We start from the raw sequence: 13,333 nt of genomic DNA, 5'->3' as shown, positions 1-13,333 counted from the left end.
TGTTATCGTCCTTTATCAGCCTGAGTCTTTGCCTTCCTCCATCTCTGCAAAGGGCAACAACTTTTGAACTCACTCCCCTGAGTTCATCTCTGACAGCGGCCATGGTTTACTGAGGGAAGGTTCTGTGCTGCACTTTTGGTGATTTTCCATACACTGAAGATGACTTTAGGCTCCTCCTTTCTCCACCTCCCCAGCGCTGGGATTACAGACATGCACCTTCATGTCCAGCTTTGTGTTCAAACCTAGGGCTTCCTGCATGATGGGCAATTACTTTACTGAGATATCTGTAGCCCCTGTTTCGAGACAGGGTTTCTCTGTGTAGCCCTGGCTGTCCTGGAACTCACTCTGTAGACCAGGCTGGCCTTGAATTCTCAGAGATCCACCTGCCTCTGCCTCCCGAGTGCTGGGATTAAAGGCATGTGCCATCATCGCCTGGTACCTCTGCTGTTTATTAATACAGGGTCTCACCTTTAGTTTATGCTGGCCCCTAACTCACTATGTAGGCCAGGCTAACCCTGAATATTGGCAATCCTCTGACCTCACCCATCCAACGGTTGGCATTTGAAGCATGAGCCATCATGCCCAAGCTCATTGCTTTACGGGGACAAGCCTGTAAGGATGGCACATTATTAATCCAGTCTTTCAGCTGAGGGAACTGAGGCCCAGAGGGATTTTGTGACTTTCCCAATCTCACAGAATCAGAACTTGAACTACGCTTTGGCTAGCTTCTCTCCCCACTTCTATATTGGATGGGAGTCAATGCTGGGTGGGGTGTTCCGAGAGCCAAGCAGCAAGAATAGCCCGAGTTTTGCACTTATTCTGTCTACCCAAGACCCCTCAAGCCACAGAGGAGTAGCTGTGCAGTTCTGGGAAATGTGTGAGGGAGGGCTTGGCCCAGTCAATGGTTGACATGTCTTTGATGAATTAGCCATCTCCAGAGAGGCTAACGGTGACAAGGAGGGAAGGCACATGTCCAGAGTCCCACAGAGATTTAGGCTGGGAGGGGGTTGGTAGCTGGAACGTAGATGGCTTCGAGGGTGGAGAGGTTCTCTCCCACCCCTCAGAGTCCCCACCACCCCTTCTCTGTATCCCTGCGCAGGCTCACCCTCAGCAACGCTAAATGTGGCGTGACCGGGAAGCGTGGAGCTGGCTGTAACGGGACACTTCAAGGGAGCAGGCAGGGGCGAGGACACCCCATCTCCAGCTTTGCATGACTGCCCGCCCTGGCCCATGCTCCCTGGACAGCTCTATGCTGTGAAGCAGCAGGGCTGGTGTCTGCCATGCCTCACCCCGGCTCAGAGCTGCCTTCCCCGGAGGACTGGGTGTCCTGTGAACTCGGCGCCTTCCAGATACAATCCCAGCCCCCTCCAGGTGTGAGAGCAGGGGTTTCTCCCTGCACATCTTAGACTCTGCAGTCTGGGGAGGGGAGAGCACTGATGGTTACACTTGAGGTAGATCTGACTTCAGTGCCAAGCCTTGTCACACTCTGGCTATGTGATTTTGAACACACTGTGTAAATCTAAACTTCGCTCTCTTCACCTGAGAAATGGGGTGTGTAGACCTATCTCACTGGGGCCTCTTGACGATCAAGGGACATGTGTGCATAAGATACTGATACCCAGAAAACGCTCAGGGACACACATCATACTTCTGGCCTCAACTGACCAAGTGCAGCTGGACCCAAGGGCCTCTAACCCCAGGCTCTATAGTTTCCTTGATGGCCTGACTGCTTCAGGTCTGGTAGTCCAGGAGAGGCGCTGATGATGCTGTTCCCAAGGTGGCAGCCGCCCTTGCTGGCTTTCCCTGTCTGCCTGGTCTTCATTTATTATGACCTCAGAAAACTCAGACACTAGCCCTGCTGCTTCACAGACTTGAACCCCAGGGGTAGGGACACCTGAGCTCCACCGGGCCTTCCCCTCCTGAAGATCGGTCTTGCTAAGAGGCACCCCTACCTCGCTCCCCAATCCTTCTTTCCCAGGTGGAGCTAGCTGTATAAACCTTGGCAGAGAGCCCCTGTGTCAGAAGCCTCCGCTCCCAGCTAGCACTAACACACTCTGGCTCTGCAAACCCACTACCCCATTTCTGGGATTTGAGCTGGTCTCTGCTGAGTTCAGAAGGCTGCCCTTTAATTTGCATTGAGGATGCAGATGTCCCAGAGTGGTCCTCACCCTGGCTTTCTTCTGGGTGGGTTCTACAAGTACTGATTTCCAAATCAGTGACCACGGTGCATCCTTGGTCTGCGGATCTGAAACCCCGGTCTAGGAGTCCCTTTAGGAAATTAACTGACTCTTCTAAAGCCATACAGTCCGGGAAAGATGAGCCCTTAATCAACCTCATCCTAAAGGGGTCACATGCTTCAGTGGCTGGACAAAGGGCCCTTAGTTGGTATTTGGGAAGGGTCCTTTCAGCACAGAGAGGTGGGAGAGAGAGGAGTCCTAGCCGCAGCCCTTTCTTGGAGCCGTGGGTAGAGTTCTTAAGGCTAGTGACTTGGAGTCAGGTCTGGGTCTGAGTCCTAATCAGGATGAGAATTTGGTTGGACACGTTGCTTAACTTCCTTCCCTGGGCCTCAGTTTCCTCCTCTGTAAAATAGAGCTAATAATACATACCTCTTTGGAGGATTAGATGAAATATTGCTTGTAAATAGCTTAACACACAGTACGTACTCAATAAATGATAGCTATTATTAATAATTAGCAGTGGGACAGAGTTAATTTAAGGCATGAGCTCCAGTGTGGGGGAGGGGACTCCCTCTTCTTGCCCTTTCCTGTCCCCCACCATCATCTCCCTGACATCATCTTCCTCCACGGACAGAGACTGTACTTCCTCTTGACTCTGGCCTCTGAGGCCATTTTGTTCATTTCCCTGCAGTAGAGTCAGTGGCTACAGAAACTTCAATGGCCTGGGATGGAACAGATAAGGTGTCCCTACTGCTTTGGCTGCCTCAGGAGGCATCCATGGTGGCCCCAGTGTCCTGACACTGGCCTAGGAACTTGGAAGGAAAATTTCATTGCTATCAAATCTTAATCCTGTCTCTTCCGGTTTCAGAGAATGCAGTGGGATGTATACCCATATCAGCAAATTGATTTCTCTCCTTTCCCTTCCCTTTCCCCCCTCTCCCAAATGCAGAATCCCTGGACCTAGTCCAGAGCACGTATGGCCCATCACTTAGAACCAACTTCTGCCCACCAAATCTCCTTCATGGGCTGGAGACCGGGGAGGAAGATGTGACCTAAGTTCCCTTCTCCTGTAAGACCGTGATTCTAGACCCACAATTTGGAGCACTCAGAAGTTCATGTCGCATGTTTTTAGCATCACCTCACCTCTTCCTCCTACGGTCCCCAAAGACAGTGAGCACAGAATGCTGGAGCCAGGGCTTTAGGGGAACAAGCTGAATCCATTACTTCCAATGTTACATTTAGCAAAATAAGGACAAATTGGCCATGGCCGCATAGCTGCCCATGCAAATTTTCAAACATCACAAACCAGAATCCTACTAGATGTGGTGGCCCACGCCTTTAATCCCAGCACTGGGAAGGCAGAGACAGGTGGATTTCTGTGAATTTGAGGCCATCCTGGTCTACAGAGTGAGTTTCAGGACAGCCAGAGCTGCATAGTAAGACCCTGTCTCAAAAAAAAAAACAAAAAAAAAAAAAAAAAAAACAAACCCAACCAAAACAAAACCCAAACCAGAATTCCCCCTTCCCCTTTTTGATAATTGATATTTGATGAAAATTAACCAGCACACTGTAGGTAGAGAAACAAGGACATTCGCTTCATTTTTTTCATGGGAAAAACAACAACAACAACCAAACAAACCTGAGGCCAAGAGAGAAGAAACAACACGCCTAGGTCCACACAGAGAAAATGGAAAATCCTGTCTCTTGTGCCTCAAGAGCCCTAGACACACTTATCCAGGGCTGCAGTTAGCAAGACATGTTGAAGACCCTCTCAGGGTCTGGGCATCCTTGCCACCCTCTGCCCTCTGAGCTCCTCCTGTGATCCCTGGAGAGGGGAAGGAAACGTTTGGGGACAGAAAATGTAGACCCAATGGGCCCTAGACTCAAAGGAAGAGAGAAGTGGCCCTCTGGCCCTGAGTAGAGAGGTTGAGAGGAAGCCCCTCCAGAACTGCTAGCTGGAGGATAATGAATCAATGGTAGTCCTTGCTGCAGGGCTGCCCTGTATCCCTGGATGCCCGGCATTCCTACCTCGTACTGCCTCTAGCCATTGGTACATCTGCCTCCTAGACCCTGTCTCCTCAGGACTCAGGCAGAAGGGACCATTTAAGGGTGAGGTCCGGGAGACACCCATTTTTCTGGTTTTGTGGTCTTAGATAAGTTATTTCCTCGTCTGCATTTCAGTTTTTCTACAGGCAAAATGAAGCCCAGGGATCATTTGAATCTTAAGATGCTGATGTTGGTCCTATGGATGTATATGTAGTGTATATATGTATATATAGAGTGTATATATGTGTATATAGAGAGTATATGTATATGTAGAGTGGTCTGCCAGGCTTGTACCAGGAATTCTGGTTACGTCCCAGGGGGAAGGAACTGCATTGTCACCCCCTTTTATGGATCAGGAAACTGAGGCTCAGAGAGGTTAACCTGACTCGCCCAAGTCCCCCAGCTAGTAAATTGTGCTCCCCAGGATTCAGACCCAGTCTTCAAAGCTAATCTCCTTAACCACTATACCACACAGCCCCGCCTCAACAAGGTGGAGGTTTCCTTGGGAGGGTCTGTCTCTGGAGCCCCTGCTGGCAGCTGAGTCACAGAGGCTAGGCAATCACTCCTGCCTGGCCAAGGGTTCTTACAGGGGGCTCTGCATTCTCCCTCCCACCTGCCGGCGCCCTCCTGCCTGCCCTTTATGAGCAGGCGGAGCCGGCTCGGTTCCACCTTAATGGTTTCTGTTGCTGGCTGCGGCAGCATGTTTTATGAGGGGTGGGGCTGTGCCCAGTGTTCGCCTGCAGCCCCACCCGGGGTTCCACCTGCCTGGCTGCTGGGAGAGGTTCCCTGGAGCAGGTCCCTAATTACTTCGTTGGGGGGTGGTGGTGGCAGGGAAGGACCTGGGGACTGTGCCTAAGGCTTGCACATCTCAGGTTTCTGGGAGTCTAGGGGTGTCAAGAAGGGGTTTCTAGCAGCTTTCCTCTCACCGTCCTGAAGGCAGCCTTCTGGACTCTCTGGCTCTGGATACTGCCTAGGTTGGTGAAGAGTGATGGATGAAAAGCAGGCATGATGGCTTAGCAGGAAAAAGGTACCCACCTTCAACCCTGACAACCCGAATTGGATCCCTAGGTCCCACATGACTGGAGAAAACCACTACATACAGCAAATTGTTCTCTGGTCTCTCCACTCTTGCTGTGGCATACACGCGCGCGCACACACACACACACACACACACACACACACACGCACACGCACACGCACACGCACACGCACACGCACACGCACACACACACACACACACAGAAATGCAATAAGAAAAGCAACCCTATCCCTCTTGCAGTGTTCTCTGAGCCACTGACTCCTGTGCCTAAGTCATCCCCAAGTCAGGTCTTTCCCAAAGCTATCTCAGTCATCCCCGGGGCTCATCAAGCAGGCTGGTGAGAAAGCATCCTTCACTTCGCTAGGCTTGTCCTGAAGAGGCTCTTTTTTTTTTTTGGTTTTTCGAGACAGGGTTTCTCTGTGTAGCTTTGCGCCTTTCCTGGGACTCACTTGGTAGCCCAGGCTGGCCTCGAACTCACAGAGATCCGCCTGGCTCTGCCTCCCGAGTGCTGGGATTAAAGGCGTGCGCCACCACCGCCCGGCTCTGAAGAGGCTCTTGAGCTACCCTCTCTGACCCAGGCAGACCTGGAAGTTCTAGATAGTTGGTCTAAATTCTTTTTTTTTTTTTTTTTTTTTTTTTGAGAGTTTCTCTGTGTAGCCCTGGCTGTCCTGGTACTCGCTCTGTAGACCAGGCTGGTCTCGAACTCAGAGATTCACCTGCCTCTGCCTCCTGAGTGTTGGGATGAAAGGCATGCACCTCTACCTCCTGGCTGGTCTTAATTCTTACAATCTTGTTCACTTGTCTTATGCATCCAGGGCCTCTCCCTGCTAGCTAAGGGAAATAGGCTCATCCCTTCTCCAGGGACGGTCCCAGCTTTGCTGAGAATGTCCGCTGCTGGCAGCCTCCTGTTCCTTCATCTGCCTAGCATGCTTGCTTTCCATAGTCCTTGGCCACCTCTGGGTAGCTTCCCCACTCTCCAGCCTCTCCCCATCTTAGTCCACCCAGTCTTGATCCCCAAAGAAGCCAAATCTAAACACTCACAGTGGGCTCTGGGCCATGGACACCATCCTGGCTTTGGGGAGTCATCCAGCCTGTAGCCAGGGGAGCCTCCATCCTGGTATAAATACTCCCACATGCCAAGACCGGCCCCCTGCCCCAGGGCAGGGGTGGGACTGCCTCCCCAGGCCAGGTAGGCAGGTCACATGTCCCATAAATGCCACAGGACCACAGGCCCTTCCCAGTAGCCCTGACCTCTCTAGAAAGGTGGATGGATAGATGGGTGGATGCATGGATGGACAGACAGAAGGATGGATGAAGAGAGATAGGCAGGCCATGGATAAGCAGGTGGATGGGTGGATTGATGGATGGGTAAATGGGTAGGTAGATGGATGGATAGATGGATTGATGAATGGATGGATATCTTTGACATACCTATTAATGCCTATCTTATAAATGGTCAGGAAGACATTTTAAAGAAACCAGAAAGGCTGTCCCTCAAAGCTGCCATCCAATCCTTCTAGACTTGTTGTATGCCTCCTTTCCCCCTTGCTGTGACTATCCCTCATTGGAGACCTCTTTCTAGAGACCTCTCACGTCCACCCGACTGTCCTCCTCACAGGAACTTTGCTGTTCTTCTTGGGGGCCACTTACGACCTACCTTTTCCTCCCTCCTGCCGACCTGCTCTGAGACCAGGAGCCTACCCCTAGATCTGGTTTCCAGGAGCAAGGTGGTTTCCCCTTCAGGGTTAGCAGGCATTCTCATATTCAAGAACATGACACCTTTGGATAGCCAGATAGGGAAAAGCCCCCAGCTCCACCTTTTCGGGGATTTTTGAAGCCGTGAATGGTGGAGATAGGCTTGACAAAGGATTTGGGATAGAACTGTTGTCCTAGTTAGGCTGGTGACATGTACTCTTAGTACTTAAGAGACAGAGGCAGGAGGATCACAAATTTAAGGTCAGCCTGGGCTGCACTGTAAGACCCCGTATCAATAATAATAATAAAAATAAAATAATAATAATAATAATAATAATAATAATAGGCTGGATAGTGGTAGCACATGCCTTTAATCCCAGTACCGGGGAGGCAGAGGCAGGTAGACCTCTGTGAGTTCGAGGACAGTCTGGTTTACAGAGAGAGTTCCAGGACAGCCAGAGCTACACAGAGAATCCCTGCCTCAGAAAACCAAAAGAAAAACAATAACAATATACTAAAAAAAAAGGGGGGGATCTAAATGGAGAGCTGGGGTGGGGGCATTTGCTTAATCCTCTGGATGCACCTTGCAGAGAACAGGGTCTGGGACCTTGGACACGGAGGCTGCCTCAAGACCTCAGTCTGCCTAGCCAGGAAAGGCGCCAAAGATGGGAAATATAGACGGGGAAGGACTGGAGAGCCAGGAGGCATTTTCACCTTCATCCTTCCTATGACAAGCCACATCTGCTGAAGAGAGTGGGGGACAGCTGAAGGGCGAAGCCTGCTGCTGGCCCCTGAGCACCCATTAGCTCTGAGTCTCTGAGGCCAGGAAATCCCGCCCCACAATGACATCATTTGGAACTGAGCCAGCTCCCCCCACCCCCGCCCCCCCCAAATTGGGTGCAGAGCCAATTGGCTATGTCAGTAACTGGCAGCTGAGGATTTGATCTGTAAACCTGGCAGGGATGGTGGGACCTTGTGCCATCTCCTCTAACCTGCGATTCTCTCCTGAAGACTTCACCAAGCTTGGACTCTCCCAGCTTGCTGTAGACTCCCCCCTTTCTTTCTCGGGGAGTCCTTCTAAGTCAAGTCTGTGGGAAAGCCTTCTCCTGGCTGTCATAAGCATGGGCTAGTGACTGGCATGAAGCTTACTTCCTCCCTTGTGAAATAGTAACTTCATTCTGGCCTCACAGTCCGTCCGTCCCCCGTTCTCCACCCCCCCCGACACCCCCCCCCCTCGTTGTCCCCTAGGACCAGGTGAGAACCATGAAGAAGTATTTAACATTCTTGCCTCCTCTCCTGGGATCCCAGGGAGGCTTGGTGCTGCATGAGAGCTTTTCACCTCGCTGGGATGTTCCCTATAGGAGTGTTAGCATGTCAGCTGCCCTTTACCTGCTTACTTTGGTAGGGGCCTCAGGTAGCCCAGGATTCCAGTGTCCCTCGGTCAGGGGCCTCTCTCTGTACATATTATTACCAACACTGCTCATCATCGCTGATCTGTTATTAGGGGTATTAATCCTGCCACCATTGCTAATAACACTGATTTAGCACAAGGTGAACACACGCTGGGGCACTTCCTGCCCTCACGTCCAAGCAAACGGCAGGCCATCAGTTCCAACACATGAACCGGGAGGGAGAGGCCCATTGGAAGATGCTCCCACTCCAGGCTCTTTCGGTGTGACAGATGGGAGACCTAAAGTCCCACCAAGAAGAAGGAGAGCTTTGTCTGGTTTTGTGGTACTGAGGCTTGAATGTCTGTCTGTCTTACCCATGCTAGGCAAGTGCTTTACCAATGAACTTTGGACACAGCTCTTTTTCTTAAAAGTTAAGACAAGGTCTTAGTCACTACATTGTCTAAACTGGCATTGAACTCACCATTATAGCCCAGACAGGCCTTGAACACGCTATTCTCCTGCCTCAGCCTCCTGAGCAGCTGGGATTAGAGGTCTGCACTGCCACCTCAGTCTAGGGATTATTTCCCAGATAGACTTGTTGTACACACCACTTCTTCCTCTGGGTGCCTGGACCATGTCGGGCTGGCTCTGAGATCCCATCATGCCCTTGGAGACGTGACAGGCTCAGAAGGGCTTTCTGAACTGCTCTGGCTGCTTGGCTCCAGCCTCCACCCTTGAGACTCCCTTTCAGCATCCTTCTGGCACTCCCATCCCCCTCAAATTTCCTCTCTCATTCCCCTCCCCCGACTCCAGGCATCTTGCATATAGGCATGGAAAGACCCATCAAAGGTCAGATTCTCTCTCCTTTCTTTTGTCTTGTTTGTTTTTGTTTTCCTTTTTTCTTTTAGACAGTGTCTCACAGTGGATTCCAAATTGACTTCAAACTCACTATGTAGTCTACACTGGCTTCAGACTCACAGCAATCCTCCTGCCTCAGCCTGCCCACTGCTGGGATTAGAAGAGACACCTTTCTAAGTCACTTGTTCTGTAGGTGCCCAGGGTAGGCTCTAGGACCCCGTCTAGAGAGGGTCAGGGTACAGGCTCCCACTGACTAAACATTGTTGTACTCCCTTTGGCTGTGTGCTGGGGAGGGTAGACAAATGTGATAACTGGGTCTTTACATCATGGTGGCGTGTGTGTGTGTGTGTGTGTGTGTGTGTGTGTGTGTGTGTGTGTGGTGTGTTCATCCTTGTTCACATCCTATTCCTCTGAACCTGATAGGTTGGTGCAGTCTGGGACATGGTTGTGGAATTTACAAGTGTAGGTGGGACTTCCATCTGTCTGCAGGCGATCCGGTTCCAGGGACACGCCTGTTCTGGGTGTCTGAGAGTATACCGACTGAGTGTGTGTTGGTGCCACGTAAACTGACTACATGTTGGTGCCTAGGCTGGCTGCAGTTTGTCAGAAATGGTGGTTTGAGGCTGGGGGGGGCGGGGGCGGTGCTGAAGGCCCTTGGAGTGTATGTGAGAGCAGGGTTGGTAACTAGCTGACCACAGATTGTTCTGCAAGCTTGGGGTGGAGGGTCAGGGCTATGCTTCCTAGAGGGCTCTGGGTAGCATCTCAGAGAGGAAGTGTCTTGAGGGGTAAACCCCTTCCCCCCACACACACCCAGGGAGCCTCCAGAATATCCCTGAAAGCTCAGGTTCCCTTCCCTGTGACTCACAGCAGGCTCTGGTTCCCCCGAGAGATCACGATTCAGCTAATTCTTTCCCAGTCCCATTAATCTGAGCTGACTAAGCAAGAGCCACAGGCGGGGTAGAGGCTGGGGGATACTCATGACAGTGGCAGTCACTCCTAAACAACCCAGGCAGCCTTGCTTCAGCTTCTGTCCACCTTCCTGCCTTGGTCTGGCCATACCTGACCAGATCAGCCATACCTCCCGCCTCCCCATTTTGCTACACAAGCTGTAGCATCCAGACCTCACTCATCTTGTATCTGAACTTATTTAGATGGTTTCATTTTTATTTGGGGGCTGAGGCTGGCACCTAGGACCTCAGGCCTCTAAAGCACAGGATTTTCCACTGAACTATACTCCAGCTGAACTCTCTTTTACTGTCTGCTAGCATCCAGCTGTTTAAAGCCCACATGGGATCAGGAAGCTGAGAGCTTCTCTAGAGATGCTCCCATACAATCCATTTGTCCCTGGGGCATGGCTCTGGGCTCCTCAGTCCTAAGAGAATGAAGTAGGGGATGCTGGGAGAAGTTCTAGATTCCCAGGGGATTATGCACAAGGATGCTCATCCATCCTGGGGTGGGGGTGCTGAAGAGATCATGGGGCTAGGAGGGAGAGTAGGGGGAGCTAGGGAGGTGAGTAAGAATAAGGAATGGGAATAGGAGGGAGTTGGGATTGTAGGGACTGTGGCAAAGTTGAGAATGGGGAGGAAGGGTGGAAAGGAAGGGGCTGAGCTGTGGCTGCAAGTGGGGATGAGGGAGGGCCAGGTGTCATGGCTGCACCTGTAACCTCAGCAGCAAGAGACTGATGCAGCAGAATCTCCAGCTTAAGTCGAGCCTGGGGTGCATAAAGAGAGCTGGTAAAAGGGAATGGGTTTAGGGCTGGGATGGGAAAGGAGGCAGGGACCAGGGCAGGCTGGAAGTGATAGGGGCCCAATCTCTGAGGGGTCATCTGATAGGTGCTTCTGGGTTGCACTCTGTCAGAGGTCAGCCTATCCTGCTCTGAGCACATTGCCAACCCCATCCCACTCAATTCGCCCCAGATCAGTGCTGGCCTGCCCTCCCCAGGAAACCACCTGCTGGGGTACATGGGCTGGTACAATTCAATTTAAAACGCGGAGCCATCTCCCTGAGGTCATGCTCTCCCATTGTGGAAGCCTGGCAGGCTGCGACAGAGATGGTGGCCTCTGTTCCTCTGTCCTCCTGTCCCTTCCATGCGGGGAACCAAAAGTTGTTGGGGGAGTTCCTGCAGAGCTGCAGCTGGTTTGATTCCAGAGTGTTAGCATCTAGCTTTTAATCTCCTTTTGTGACAAAAGGTACCTTTTGTCTCAGTACCTTCTTTGTGAATCTCGTCTTGAGAGTTTCTAAAGGTGCAAAGCCTGTGCAAAACTCTGTTGGGGAACAGTCTGGAAAACCGTGATAGTCCTTAACTGAGACTTTGCATTTGGCACTGTCCCTTTGGGGAGCTTAGATAAGAAGTTTTGGGATCTGGAAATTAACTTGCTTAAAGGTGTAAATTAGAGAACAATAAAAAAGCCCTTTGCTAAGCTGCAAGTGAGTCAGTCCGAGAGACTGATCCCCTTGCAGCTGGAAAGGCAAAAGGTTTCATCCTTAAGGTGCCTCTGAACTTCTTTCCATGGACCTGTGTGAACCCACACCTGATATACAACAAAAAGTGGCCCATAAGCTAGGTAGGGTGGCGCACACCTTTAATTCCAGTACTCAGAAGGCTGAGGCAGCAGGATCACTGTGAGTGCAAGGCTAGCCTGGGCTAGATAGGGAGATCCTGTCTTAAAAAAAAAAAAAAAAAAAAGCAAACAAAAGTGTCCCCAGTTCCACCAGAATATGGTGTTGGGGGGAATGATAGAGGGTAGCAGACATTGAATTCCCCAGGCTTTTATCTGTGACTGAGAAACGGGCACTAGCTGTGTGTGTAGACTCAGGGCAGGCAGTGGGGGGCAGGGGGCAAGGGGGGTTCGACAGCAGAAAAGACTCCCTGGCCGGGAGTTGGAGGGTCCAAGTGTGATGATGCCCTGTGACTTTCTTAGAGAGTAGAAGGGACTTTCCATGGGGGCCAAAGGAAGGCTTTCCCTGGAGCAAAGGATGACATGTGACTGAAAGCATGTGTCACGAGGGGCTTTTTTTTTTGTCTTTCACTGTCCCAAGGCTTCTTTCTCATGAAGAGCAATAAAGCTGTCAGTTGGAGGAAGTGTGGGACCTGTGTGTGAATAGACACAATGAGGACAGCAATGGACACTCACGCCCCCTAACCTTTCCATCCTCTTACTTTTCCAGGGTTCACTCACTGGTCCAGAGGATTTCTGGGCTCCCTAAACCCCTGGGAACTAAAGTCCTCTGAGAGAGAACTCCCTGGCATTCCCGGGAGAACAGGTTCCTGGCCTGGAGTGAGGCAGGAGGCCTGGGGGGTGCAGCGTGCCTCGGCAGGCCTCCCAGCCGGGAGCTGAGCTCGGCATAGGCTGCCCGGGCAGGCGGGCGGGGCCGGGTGGAGAGCTGGGAGGGCAAGTGCCCCTCCCCCTGGCATCTCCCCCCCCCACCCCCCAACCGAGGAGCCTCCTCAACCGAGGGCAGCCCTCGGCCCCTCTGTTTTTCCCCAGGACCCGGCTCAGCTCTGTCCTAGCTTGGCTCACCACAGGCCGCTCACAGAGCAAGATGTCCGGCCGTGCCTCATCACCGGTATGCCCTTATACTACTGGCATCCCATCCTGTTCTGTGGGTCAGGATGGAAAAGGGCTCTCTCCAAGTCCCCTGGGATAGGACTGGAGTTCACTGCCACCCTCTCCACCCCCAACTCTCATCAACCAATTCAGGGGAACAGGGTCTTGTCAGTAGCAGAAAGAGAAGGACATGGGGAAGGTAGGGATGGACCGTGCAGCCACAGAGACTTCAGAGAGGCTGTGAGGGAACTCATCAAGTGCCTTCCTGGGGGGATTAGAAAACAAGGAGGGCCAAGCTCTATCGGGCGTGGGACCTGCTCAGCACAGAGACAGAGGACAGAAGAGATGAGATGGTGTCCCAAAGGGGGGCATCTTCTCCATCTGGTCCTTTCTTGCTGAGCAGCTGTGCCCTGCCACTGCACATACCCAGACATGTCCTCTGAGCCTGTAGGTGCAGAGTGAAGAGGCGAACACACCCACTTCTTACTCTAGTCTTAACTCAGTCTGCTTCTTTGGACACTGAGAGAGAGCTGGGGCCGGGGGGGGGGCACAGCAAATTCCAGGACTTTGCCTAGTCAG

The sequence above is a fragment of the Peromyscus californicus genome, unplaced genomic scaffold (assembly GCF_007827085.1).
Source record: "Peromyscus californicus insignis strain IS unplaced genomic scaffold, ASM782708v3 Scaffold_3__1_contigs__length_106647218, whole genome shotgun sequence".
NCBI lineage: Eukaryota > Metazoa > Chordata > Mammalia > Rodentia > Cricetidae > Peromyscus > Peromyscus californicus.
Note: the sequence above shows the minus strand (reverse complement) of the source record.